Consider the following 12,173-nt stretch of genomic DNA (forward strand, 5'->3'; position numbering starts at 1 on the left):
GTGATTTTTGTGAAAAATATGAACTGAACTAGCTTACTTATCTCTTTTTTTTTAAAAAAAGAGATAAGTATATATCTTCCATTTGAGATAAGTATGTATTTTCCATTTGAATGGAAAATACATAAAAAAGATTAAAATGTTCTTTTGTCCTATTTATTGGTTGAGAGGTGGAAGAAAAGGTTAAGACTCTCAGGTTCTCAGCGTATATTAAAGAGAAAACAAAAAGCAAAGGTTCAGAGTGGGACAGATCCCTAGAAGCAAAACAAAAGAGAGTGGACCAGAAGAGTGGCTTCCTCATCATATGCGTTTAAGATATTTTTGCTGCTTTGTAACTTTGGGTGCAAGTGAGGGAGAACACTACCACCTCTTGTACGTATCTTCAGACAGGAAGAGCTTAAAAGGCTGGTGTTTTCTTGTTTCCGCTTTAAGATCTACTCTGTTGTTAGTGGGTCTTAATAGCGTCTGAATTGTAAGGACCCACTTGCCTTTTTCTAGCATCTAACTGTCAGAAGGAACATGGTGTTTGCCGTGTTTTGAGACTGAGGAATCTTTCGTCTTTGGAACACCAGTGACTCACATGAGAAAGTGTTCATTTTGTCCTCTTTCTAAATTTAGCCTGAGGAGTGAGCACTTTATTAAATAAATCTAACAGACAGTAAGTATTCCGTGTATTTATAAAATGATGGACATATATACATAAAACAGGGAGTAGGGGAGAAGGAATAGAGATGGAGGTGGGAAGATAGGAGATAGGAGGTGAGATAGAGAGGGAGAGACTGGAATTTCAAGATAAATTTTCATTCTATAACCTGGATGCTTAATGCAGGTACTAGCTCTTAAACATCTTAAGACCTATACACAGATCTTCCCTGTACTTTAGCTTTAAAACTTGAGAGGCTTGTCCTTGCCCGTGATAAGCAGGGTGTCTACAAAGGAGGCAAATTATCTGATTTGTGTAAACTGTAGTCACAGATATGTTACCCCTTAAGATGTTAGGGTGCAGCTGCTGGCCCTCTCACTTCCTCCAGGCTCGTTTGTGTGTGTTCTGTCTGTTCCGCATGGGCTAGAAGATCCTTACGAGTGCCTGAGAACACGTTTGTAAACCTTGATTGTGCACATGTTATACCAAGTGTAGTCCATTGCATATGCTGACTCGTGTGTGGGTGTTCTGCATGCAGTGGGCTAACTTCACCATGCTCTCAGCCACTGCAGTCTCAGGACCTTAGTTATGATCCGTTGGTGGTTTCCTCTGCTCGAAGCCCTTCCCACAAATGCCAGGCTCACTGATAAAGAGGAGGAGACTCTACTATCCACTCCCTAGAATTGGTAGAGACTCAGAAAATAAATTGTTTTAGTAAACACCGAGAGGCTTATAGGTTTGTTGTTAGGGCACGGGAATACAGAGGTGACTAGAAGTCTTTGTTCAGTAGCAACTTACAGTTATCTAGGAAGGTAAACATGTAGTGACTATAAAGTAGGTTAATTATAATAAAAGATTCAACTGCAGCAGGAATATAGAGGAAAAATCGAGAAGGCCTGACCAAGGAGACATCATTTGAACTGGGCTTGGGGGAAGAGGATTTTGCCTGAATGAGGAAAGGACAGCCCAGGTATTGGGAAAAGGTACTAAAGGCACAGGGCTTGAACTTGTGCTCGGGAGGGGCAGCCTCTGGTGTGACTAGAGTGTAGTGTGAAAGGGCAAAGAATTCATACATTCATTTTCAGCAAATATTTGTATAACACCTTCTAAGTTGAAGGCACTGTTCTAGGAAGTAGGAAAAGAACAAAGTTCTTGCCCTTACGTACTTTACGTTCTAGTGGGGGAGAGAGATAAATAAATAAGTAAATATATGGAGTGTCAAGTGGTGCTAATTCATTGGAAAATAACAACACATGATGAAGAGGTGAGGGCATGTGGTAGGTGATCAGGGACACCTGTTTTATAGACAGACTTATTGGTGTCCACTCTACCCATGGTTTAAACAGGACTGGCTACCTCATCTGCAGGTGAGTTGCCAACCCCAAGAAGCAGACCATGTTTAGATTGTTCTGTTTACAATAGTAATGCAAGCTAATGTAAGCTGAATGCAAAAACTGCAGTCAGAGAAATGTATGAAGTGGAAGGCAATTTTGCCTCCTACTCAGAGGCTGCCACGAGTAATAATTTAGCACATATGTTTTCAGATGTAAAAATGCAGATGTAAGCATATATGATGGTCCCTTGGTATCTGCAGGGGGATTGGTTTTAGGACTCCCCATGGATGCCAAAATCCTCAGATGCTCATTTTACCGTATGTAAAATGGTGTAGTATAATTGGCCTTCCATATCTGCAGGATATGGAACCGTTGGATATACAGAACTGACTGTACATGTGATTGAATGGTATAGTATTCAGACATTTTGGTTTATAATTTAATATATGGTGGACAGCTTCCTAGGAAAATATTTGGAGATGTCATTCTTATTTATTAATTATTATTTTTCCCTCCAGATTTGCTTTATGTAGTTGGATATAAATTAATGAACAAAAATTTCAGCAAGATACATGTAACAATTTAATAGAACCAGATATTCTAATTCTTTCAGTTTTTCTCAAACTCATCATGGGGTCGTAAGAAACTTAACCAACATGCATACTATTACAATTAAATGTCAAATCTGTAACTGCTTATGACATACTAAATTCTTGTATAATGAACTTATGAAGAATCCTTCAAGAGACTTGTGTTTTGTATGTAGAAGTGTGTTAAGAGTAAAATATTCAACTCAATATAAAATAATAAGAAACACTTCTGATTTTTTAGGTTGAGATTCCTTCTCCGTGTACTAATGAATGATTTTTTTAGCTGTAGTATCACTGAGCTGAACAAATATGTCACCTTCGAGTACATAAGGAAAAATACACACATGCTAAATGGGTAAAACATTACAACTCCATCTTTCCTAGACCATCTCTACTTCTAACACTTCAGAAGCTTAGAGATTCAGAGTGTTCTTACCTTAATTGCAAGAAAAATATAAAGGAGAAATTCCTTCTTTTTTGAGATCACAACTGTGAAGTCGTGATTATACAAATTCTGCATTTGTGTGCAAAAGGTGAAACACATTTATCTTAATTCTCCCTGCTTAGAATTGTCAGTCAACTAGCAGGACTTTCCTTCCAAGAAACAGAGACTGAGATGTGTTTTATAGGACTTCAGTAAGCTCAGCACTACAATAAGAAGACATGCAGTATCCTTTTGCTGTGGTTCAAGACAACAGGGAAGGAGGTCACAGGAAAGAATAAGTCAAAATTGTTACAACTGAGAAACTTTTCTCAGTTTAACCATGGTGCCTCTTTCATTTTTACATAAGCATGGTGGCATAATTCAAGCTCAATAAATCAGAATTCTTAATGTGGAAAATTTACCTTGACTTTTAATTATCACCATATTAACAACCAAAATGATTAGATGAAACACATAAGAAAGGGTAATGTTAAACCCCAATTTACTAGAGGTGGTTTCTCGACACATTAACTCATCTTTTTCATGAGAAGAGGGACAATGAATCTCGGTTTGCTTACAAGCTAGGAGATCACTTTGAATTCTGCCTTTCTTAACTGCCAGTAGATATCGCACTTGTAACAGGTTATAAATAAACTGGTTTTCAAGCACAGAGCCAGCCCCAACAGTAAGAGAACACTATTTAAGAAGACCTAAGGAAATGAATTCCATTTCCAATGGAAAAAAAGAATCATATGGTCTTGGACAAACAATTCTGAATGGTTTACTTAACAGTCCCTTAGTAGTTCTTCCTTGCTCATAGAACTTTATGATTTTTTGAGGAGTGAAGCATTCAGCTTTAGTGGATAAATCCTTGTTAGGCTGAGACAATCATTATCCTATCCCTCTTTGCCATGAATTGTCTTATGAATGGTCATATCAATCTGTTTTGGCAAATGAGTAATTAGGGGAAGGCTGTTATTGTGCTTATGAGAATGATATTTTTCTCTGAAAAAAGATAAATAATATGCATTAGGTAAATGAGCATTCAGGCTCTTTTTCTGCTCACTCCTTGTTTTCTGAGAATATGATTCTTGGTTTTACAGCAGCCATCTTGTGACCCTGAGATGATTATGTGCCAATAATGGCAAATGGTAGATTAGAAAGAACCAGCAAAGACAGAAAACAGCAACCTCAATAGTAACAACAATCACAGCCAAAGAACAATGGGACCTTAACTTGTGGAGTTCCTATAAAGTAAAAAATAAATGCTCTATATTTATTCTAAAAATAAAGAACTATGCAAACAAGCTTAAAACTAGTTTTTTTGTGCCAGTGTTGTAAACTGTAGCTTTAAATAAAACCTTGACCCAAATGCCAGTAACTTCAGAAAAGAATTTGGGTAGGGGGAAGAAGAAAGTTATCTCACTTAGGAAAAACAACCACTATCTTTATCCTAATCTTCGACACAGAAGTGAAACATATGTAGCTGCTGTAACACTTTACACAATTCCTATGTACTGGAGCAATAACAAGATCTAAATACAATTATATTTTTAAACACTGGGTGAAGGCTTTACATAGAAATAGCATCCTACTTTCCCCCCTAAATTTCTAAAAGATCACATACTTTTCCCCAACATCTGCAACCGTTCAGGAATTTTTAGGAAACTTTCATGCATGATCTTAATTCCCAATCCGTGGCTCCTTGGGCTCAACGACAAAAGACCAAAACCACCACAAATGATGGTTCACTTGAAGTCAGGTGAGAGACACTGGCTCAGTTAGTCTCGTAGGACAGAAGCAGTGCTGCATCAACTGTCTCCATGCAGGAGGGGCACGTGAAGGGTCTCATCAGCCAGTCACCTGTACAGCCCAGGTGATCTGCATACACAGCAGTAATCAAATTGGGTTTGCATAAACAAAGTCCATCATACAGATCCCACACTCCCAGATCTTTTTAAAAAATATTTGTTTTATTTAATTAATTAATTTATTGGTTTGCACCGTGTCTTACTTGCAGCCGGTGGGCTCCTTAGTTGTGGCATGCAAACTCTTAGTTGCGGCATGCCTGTGGGATCTAGTTCCCTGACCAGGGAATGAACCCGGGCCCCCTGCTTGGGAGTGTGGAGTCTTTACCCACTGCACCACCAGGGAAGTCCCCCGGATCCTTTCTTCTGATCCATTTCTTCCAGGGTCATAAACTCCTTCAGGCTGATGCTGTATGAGGCCTATTCTTTAGGCTATCCTAATTTGTTCCTCTCAGCTGAGTCGCTAGGCATGTCTGGCTAGGTGTTGGATGATAGACCCAAACTGGAACTTGATCCAGATATGGCAGTAGCGGCTCCTGATCCAGCTCCGTCCCCTTGCTAAAGCTAGCCCAGTCAGACTGAGACTTGTGAGGCATGGAGATGTGATCCGAAGTGGGGGAATTAAGGCAGTTCCCCATCTTCCGGGGCTTGAGTGTGTGATCTGTTGTGTGCTGTTTTGACAGTCTTCCAACCTCATTCTTTTTTAAAAATAATTAATTAACTAATTAATTTTATTTATTTATTTTTGAATTTTTAAACCTTATTTATTTTTTATACAGCAGGTTCTTATTAGTTATCTATTTTGTACATATTAGTGTATATATGTCAATCCCAATCTCCCATTTCATCTCACCACCACCGACCCCCTCCCTGCCCCACTTTCCCCCCTTGGTGTCCATACGTTTGTTCTCTACATCTGAGTCTCTTTTCTGCCTTGCAAACCGGTTCACCTGTACCATTTTTCTAGATTCCACATATATGCATTAATATACAATATTTTTTCCTCTTTCTGACTTACTTCACTCTGTATGACAGTCTCTAGGTCCATCCACATCTCTACAAATGACCCAATTTCATTCTCTTTTTTTTTGTGGTACGCGGGCCTCTCACTGTTGTGGCCTGTCCCGTTGCGGAGCACAGGCTTCGGACGCACAGACTCAGCCGCCATGGCTCACAGGCCCAGCCGCTCTGTGCATCAGGGATCCTCCCAGACTGGGGCACGAACCCATGTCTCCTGCATCGGCAGGCGGATTCTCAACCACTGCGCCACCAGGGAAGCCCCAATTTCGTTCTTTTTCAGGTGCATATGTCTTTTTGAATTATGGTTTTCTCTGGGTATATGCCCAGTAGTGGGATTGCTGGATCATATGGTAATTCTATTTTTAGTTTTTAAGGAACCTCCATACTGTTCTCCATAGTGGCTGTATCAGATTACATAACCACCAGCAGTGCAAGAGGGTTCCCTTTCCTCACACCCTCACCAGCATTTGTTGTTTGTAGATTTTCTGACGATGCCCATTCTAACCGGTGTGAGGTGATACCTCATTGTATTTTTGATTTGCATTACTTTAATAATGAGTGATTTTGAGCAGCTTTTCATGTGCCTCTTGGCCATCTGTATGTCTTCTTTGAAGAAATGTCTATTTAGGTCTTTGGCCCATTTTTTGATTGGGTTGTTTGTTTTTTTAATAGTGAGCTGCATGACCTATTTATATATTTGGGAGATTAATCCTTTGTTGATTCATTTGCAAATATTTTCTCCCATTCTGAGGGTTGTCTTGTGGTCTTGTTCATAGTTTCCTCTGCTGTGCAAAAGCTTTTAAGTTTCATTAGGTCTCATTTATTTATTTCTTAAGGCTGCATTGTTCCTTTGCTTATTGATGAACATATAAAAGTCAGAAGTTTTTGATATTATAAAATGTCAAAGTAGTGAACATTCCTGTGTGAACATCTTTGAATATATATGCTTTGTCTCAGTTAACTTCACTCAGAATTGGACTTCTGCATCAAAGAGTTTATGCCCTTATGCCTTTTGTGGATGTTGCTACCCTGTACCAGCTTATGGTTGTTCATGCAGGAAATACTTATTGAGCATCTGTTATGTTAAGCACTGTGCTGGGTGCTAGCAAAACGACTTGTGAAATTTTGTGAGTGAAGAGACTTGACCTGCCCTTTGTGAATTCTAACAGTGCAGAGAGGGACTAGATAGTCAAGAATCATACTCTGCGTGTCGAATTACAACTCTGACAAGTGCCAAGGAGAGGGACATGGTACCATGAGAGCATATTTTAGGGAGCATTTGATCTCATCATGGAGTTTAGAGAAGGTTTATTCAGGGATATTTCAGCTGATATCTGAAGGATGAGTCGGTATTAACCAGATAGGGACGTTGGGGAGAGATTTCTGAGCATAAGGAATAGCACAAGACCCTATAAGAGGAAAGCATATGCTGTGTGGGAGGAACTGGCCGGGATGGTGGGGCTGTTGGGGGAGCATGTCATGATGATGGAGCTGCAAGTGTGGGTAGGAGCTCGATCGTGCAGGCTTATGTTTAAGGTTTCAGACTTTTAAGAGGAATAGAAAACCATTGAACTTTCTTGTGGAAGGTGAGTGTGTGGAACATACCCAATTGCACTTTCAACCTGTCGTTTTGCTACCGAGTGGAGAATACACTGCGGGGAGAAAGAGTGGAAGCGAGGAAACAAGTTAGGAGACTTTTGTAGAAATTGGGCATAATGGTGGCTTGGACCAGCGTATGGTGGTCATTTTGGTGTAAAGTTGTGGACTGATGCTAGAGGTATGTAGGCAGTATCACTGTTAGCACTGGTGGTGGGTTGACGGTGAGGGTGAGGGAGAAATAGCTGTCAGTGACGGTGATTCCTAAGCTTCTGGCTCCTATGGTTGGTTAGATAGGGTTTTTTAGATATGCTGTTAATCTTGATCCTAATTTGTCTTTTGTTATTTGTTGGTTCGTGATGAATACTCTGTCATATTAAGTCTCCTGTTTTGCGTGTACAAAGCATTTTGACCGAAACTGACTGTTGTATGTTATCAGATAACTTTTTAACATCTGCCAGTTTGGTCCTGTATTTTATTCTCTTTCATTTATGAATTAAATTGTTGTATTAATGTAAATAATTATATTAATAGATTGTCTAAAGTTGCATTATCCTTGCATCCTTGGAATAAAGCCTTTTTGTAGTCATGGTATATATCATTCTTTAATAATTATTGATTAGATGTGCTGATATTTTCTTAGGATTTTTATATCTATATTTGTAAGCGAAATTGGACCATTTTTGCAAAAACTTGATTTTCTCTTCTTTTTATTTACAAATGACTTGAATTTTGTTGTTTTGTAGATATTTGATTGATGTAGAAGGCATGTGGCCAGATGATGCAATTGAATGTAAGTATCAGGGTTGTCACTACTTTTCCCTTTTTATAAAATATGAAGGTAGAAGTGTAGTGGAATTTCTCAAATTTTGGAAAAAGAGAAAAGTTTGTAATTCATTTGTCCTGACATAGCATAACCTTTTATCAAAAGTTGATAAAGGAATGTATCTGGAAAAAGCGAGATATAACAGCCTGAATAATTAGTCAGTGGATTTCAGCTTGTTTTTCTTTCTTAAATTTTTTAAATTAATTTACTGAGTTTTGATATTATATCCACTGCACCACCAAGAAAGTCCCTTTTTCTTTCTTCCTTCCTTCCTTCCTTTCTTTAAAGCTCCAAGTCATTTAAAATACATGACTTCTTACTAAAAATCTCCAGTTCATATAAACAAGGGATTTATAACTTCTCCTTTAAAAGATTTATTCCTGGGACTTCCCTGGTGGTCCAGTGGTTCAGACTCTGCACTTCCAGTGCAGCAGGCGTGGGTTCAATCCCTAGTTGGGGAGCTAAGGTCCCACATGCTGTGCAGCCAAAGAAATTTTTTTAAAAAGTTATATTCCTGTATTATTGAATTTAGTGGTTTAGGTTTTGTTTGAATATTTAGAAGATTTCAATTTATTTACCAGGAACAAACAAAACATCATGTAAAATTAGTTTTCCAGAAAGTATTTCCATCATTCTCTTCTTCCCTGTCTCGTGCAGACTGGTGTTTTATCTTTACAAGTTCTGCGTTGTTCCATCAGAAAGCTGCTCTTCTTTTGGTTTCATAAGAGATGGTGAACAATGGTAAAATATCCAGTTTACCTAAATTTCTAGAGTACACTTCAGGGAGCAAATGATGGGGTGGGATGTTGGGGCCGAGTGAGAGCTACAGATTCTGGTGAGACTGAGAGTCAGTCACAAAAATTCCTGGGCTGTGGTGAAGGGAGAACAAATATAAATCAGGTTCCTGCTGGTGGGCAGGAAGCCAAAGTGAAGAAGAACGGTGTGTAGCTGGGCTGTGTAATTGGGCCCATAAGTGCTGTGTCTTCTGATGGTAATTATGAACAGAAACCAAATAATAATTACTGCTAACATGTAGGTGACCAATCCTTGAGAGCTGAGGCAGAGAGAAGGAGAGACGGCATTATACCTTGGCTCTGGTTCATTGAGTTTCCCAGGCTGATTTGTGACCAATCTTGGGTGAAATCATAACTACATCATTTTTGCTAAGGTGATCAGCTTTCGTGGGGTCCTTTCTCTGCACTCTGTCCAATGAAAAAGCCCACTGGTTTGTGCCTCCTAGAAAACAGTTATTCCAAAACAGTATAAGTGAAGCACTGATGAAACAGCCATGAAGAACGTGTTTCCACATGGCCTCGCACCTCCATTTCAAAGTGCTTTAAAACTTCTTTTCATCCAAAAATCAATCACAGAAATGGATTGGGATCAAATCCCGTACAGACGTAGTGAAAGAAAAGAGAATAAGGAGCAGAATAGCATCTCTTCAGACAATAAAATCAAGTTGGAAAAGACAGGTCCACAAACCAGATCAAAACTGTAACCTGGTATTTCACAGGGGGCTTTTAAAAGATGTTAGGAAAAAGAATGCAAAAGTTGAAAGAACATGGATTGAGGAGGGAATGGGAAGTTATTGTTTAATGGCTATAGAGTCTCTGTTGGGGATGGTGAAAAAGTTCTGGAAATGGTAAATGCTGATAAATGCCACCTTTGGGTGTTTGGTTTTAGTTGATCTTCTTCCATGTCAGGGTTTGGAGAGATTCAGAGACTATGCGGCTGGCTCCATCTTTCTGAGGTCCTGCTCAATCTTTTTTGACATCATTGTTTTGAATTTGGAGAGTGGTGATGTTTGCACAGCATTGTGAATGTATTTAATGGCACTGAATTGTATACTTGAAAATGGTTGAAATACTACATTTCGTTTTATGTGTATTTTACCATAATAAAAAAAAAGATGAAAGTGCAGCATAAACCAGAATTAGGTAAGATGATAGAACTCAGGACAGAATTCAAAATAAAAGAAAAAATTTCAGAAATGAGGACTAAATTTAAAATAATACAAGAGTGGGTACTTCCCTGGTTGTCCAGTGGTTAAAAATCTGCCTTCCAGTGCAGGGAATGCACGTTCGATCCCTGGTTGGGGAACTGAGATCCCACATGCTGCAGGGCAACTAAGCCCGCACGCCGCAACTCCTGAGCCCATGTGCTCTGGAGCCCACGCGCCACAAGTAGAGAGCCCACTAGCCGCAAGGAAGAGACCATGCACTGCAACGAACAGCCTGCGTGCTGCACCTAATACTCGACACTGCCCAAAATAAATAAATAAATAAATTAAATAAATTAAATTAAATAATACGATTGAATGAACATAATGCATAAAGCCTTAAGAGAAACAAAGAAGAAAAGGAATTTTTTTTAAATCAAAAAGAAGGTAAAAAAATTTTTAGAGAAATGGCAAAGATAAAAGATAGGCAAAAAAGAGTCAGGACAGCACTGAAAAGAGTAATATAAATAGGTATAAGAATCTATTATACCATAAAAGTGACATTTAAAATCAGTGGGACAGATTAGTCAATCAATTGTGATACATACATGTTGGGGTATAAATATTTCTCTGGAAGGATCCACAGCATGACAAAAGCAGTTGTCTCTGAGGAGGGAAATGTGTGGCTGGGGAAAGTGGGAAAAAGGGTGACTTTTCATTGAATTGTCTTGTGTTCCTTTTCTAATGTTCTGTCATGTGAATCTGTTACCTCTGAAGTTCGCTGAGTTCAAACCCCAGTTCCCCAAATTGCTAGCTCTTAATCCTGGGCAAACTCTTCACACTCTCCAAGCCTCTTTATCTGTGAAATAAGGTCAGTAACTTAGCCTGGTGCTGCCTGCCACAGAATAAACTCTCAACAAATGGAGATTATTAGGTAAAAACCCCAAATGCCCATCAGTGCAGGAATGGATTTTTTAAATGGGGTGTATATGTGAAATATTATACAGTCATGAAAAGGAATGAAGTACTGACACATGCTACGACATGGACGAACTTGAAAACATTATGCTAATTGAAAGAAGCCAAACACAGTGGTCATATGTGTATTATTTCATGAAATGTCCAGAAAAGGCAAAACCGTAGTGACAGAAAGCAAATGAATGGTTGCAGGGACTGAAGGAGGAGGGGATGAAGAGGGCCTGCTGATGGTTACGGGGGATTGTTTTTCCGGTGATAAAAACGTGATGGGTTAGATGACGCTGATGGTTGCATAGGCTTGTGAATGTACGAAATGACACTGAATTTGCAGTTTCCGCAGGTGAATTTTACGGCATGTGAATGACATCTCAGAAAAATAATTTTGAAAATGAAAATTGCCAGATTTCCCATAGTTCCTATCCACTGTCACCATCTCTCCCTTCTCCCCACTGCATTCCTTTTGACGCCCACCCCTGCCGCTCTCTCCCACCCTCACTCCCTCGAGCTGCCCCACGAGGCCTCCCAGGGAGCCCCTGAAGCACTGGGCGCCTGCGTCCTGTGGCTGTTGGAGCGGCTGCCCAGTGTGTGTGCCCCTACCACTCTCACCCGTGAGAGTGGCCGCTTCCCTCGCATTGTTCTCGTGTGTTTCAGCTGATGGTGATGTTCACAGAAGGCAGCACGTGCCCTGGTCCATGGAGGAAGCCCCTCAACTTAATATTTAGGCCCGTCCAGAAGTGTAATCTCATCCACCAGTAACCTCAGGATGCTGTGCTCTGAAAGCCAGGTTGGCCACCTGCGGGCACTTGCAAATACTGAGGACTTCGGAGGCATTTGGGCCTCCAATTGAGGCCTTGTACCTCCACATGCGATGTGACCTCAGCCCTCTGCTGCACCTCTCTAAGTGAAGTGGCACAGGAATACTGACCTTGCCTGTTGTTGCCAGGATTAACTGAGTAGTGCATTGGCTGCCCTGGTGCTTAGGTGTTGAGTACATGGTGATGTACATACCAGGCCCTAC

General features: G+C 39.9%; 1 long non-coding RNA gene and 2 pseudogenes across 8 annotated transcripts in view; 2 read left to right on the plus strand and 1 right to left on the minus strand.

The window, feature by feature from the left end:
- The window catches only part of LOC131755466 (RNA/RNP complex-1-interacting phosphatase-like), a 572,095-nt pseudogene that overhangs the window by 246,617 nt on the left and 313,305 nt on the right, over positions 1-12,173 (plus strand).
- Positions 1-12,173, plus strand: part of LOC131755511 (uncharacterized) — an 83,409-nt gene that overhangs the window by 7,086 nt on the left and 64,150 nt on the right. For 5 of the 8 annotated variants that reach the window (XR_010840347.1, XR_010840348.1, XR_010840350.1 and 2 more), the window contains exons 5-6: positions 5,937-6,096; positions 8,159-8,205. This is a non-coding gene — a long non-coding RNA (uncharacterized lncRNA). The remainder of the gene's footprint in view (positions 1-5,936; positions 6,097-8,158; positions 8,206-12,173) is intronic. The other 3 variants (XR_010840352.1, XR_010840351.1, XR_009335472.2) reach the window with 1 other exon arrangement.
- Positions 4,766-5,434, minus strand: LOC131755482 (RING finger protein 11-like; annotated as a pseudogene).

This window comes from Kogia breviceps, chromosome 4 (genome assembly GCF_026419965.1).
Source record: "Kogia breviceps isolate mKogBre1 chromosome 4, mKogBre1 haplotype 1, whole genome shotgun sequence".
Taxonomy (NCBI): Eukaryota; Metazoa; Chordata; class Mammalia; order Artiodactyla; family Physeteridae; genus Kogia; species Kogia breviceps.